At 39.3% G+C, this 861-nt stretch overlaps 1 non-coding gene across 1 annotated transcript; it reads right to left on the minus strand.

The window, feature by feature from the left end:
- Window positions 1-492: 492 nt before the first annotated feature.
- Window positions 493-598, minus strand: LOC140806464 (small nucleolar RNA R71). The gene has a single exon (XR_012112537.1). It is a non-coding gene; the product is annotated as a small nucleolar RNA R71 (small nucleolar RNA).
- Between the last annotated feature and the right edge of the window lie 263 nt (window positions 599-861).

The following is an 861-nucleotide window of genomic DNA, read 5'->3' on the forward strand; positions in this document are numbered from 1 at the left end:
TACTATCATTGTTTCTTTTATATGTGTTAAGCATCAAGTGATGCATAATTTTATTTCTTAACAAAATATTATAAAACCGACCATATAACCGAACCAGTATTACAAAAAACCGGACCGAACCGTAATAAAATGGTTTGGTTTTGGACCAGATATATTCAAAATCGAAAACCGAAAAACCGAATCGTTATAGAGAAAAATCGGACCAAACCGACTGACGCCCACCCCTAATTCAGATGATTCAGAACACAGTCCAGTTTGGAGGATCTGCAGTAGATGACCCAAACACGCACATCGCAGATTTTCTCGAAATTTGTGATACTTTTAAATTTAATGGAGTTTCTGATGATGCTGTTAGATTGCGTTTATTTTCTTTCTCCTTACGTGACAAAGCTAAAGCATGGTTGAAATGTTTGCCTGTAGGTTCGATCACCACATGGGAAGATATGGCGAAAGCGTTTCTCATTAAATACTTTCCTCCATCTAAGACCATGAAGCTGCGGGCAGACATCATCACATTTGCTCAATTCGACCAGGAGTCTTTATATGAGACATGGGAGCGCTTCAAAGATCTATTGTGAAGATGCCCTCATCACGAACTGCCACTTTGGTTAGTCATTCAAACCTTTTATTATGGCTTTCTTACTCCTAATCGTACTATGATCAATGATGTTGCATGTGGAAACCTATTGAGGAAGACTGCTGAAAAGGATATGAGCTATTGGAGGAGATGGATGCTAGCATCTATCATCCTCAATCTGAAAGGAACAACCAGCGGAGAATTGCAGGAGTCCACCAGGTAACTGACCTTTCTGCTATTACTGCACAACTTGATGTTTTGAACAGGAAACTAGATGGCTTGAA

Source organism: Primulina eburnea, chromosome 11 (assembly GCF_022965805.1).
Source record: "Primulina eburnea isolate SZY01 chromosome 11, ASM2296580v1, whole genome shotgun sequence".
Lineage (NCBI taxonomy): Eukaryota > Viridiplantae > Streptophyta > Magnoliopsida > Lamiales > Gesneriaceae > Primulina > Primulina eburnea.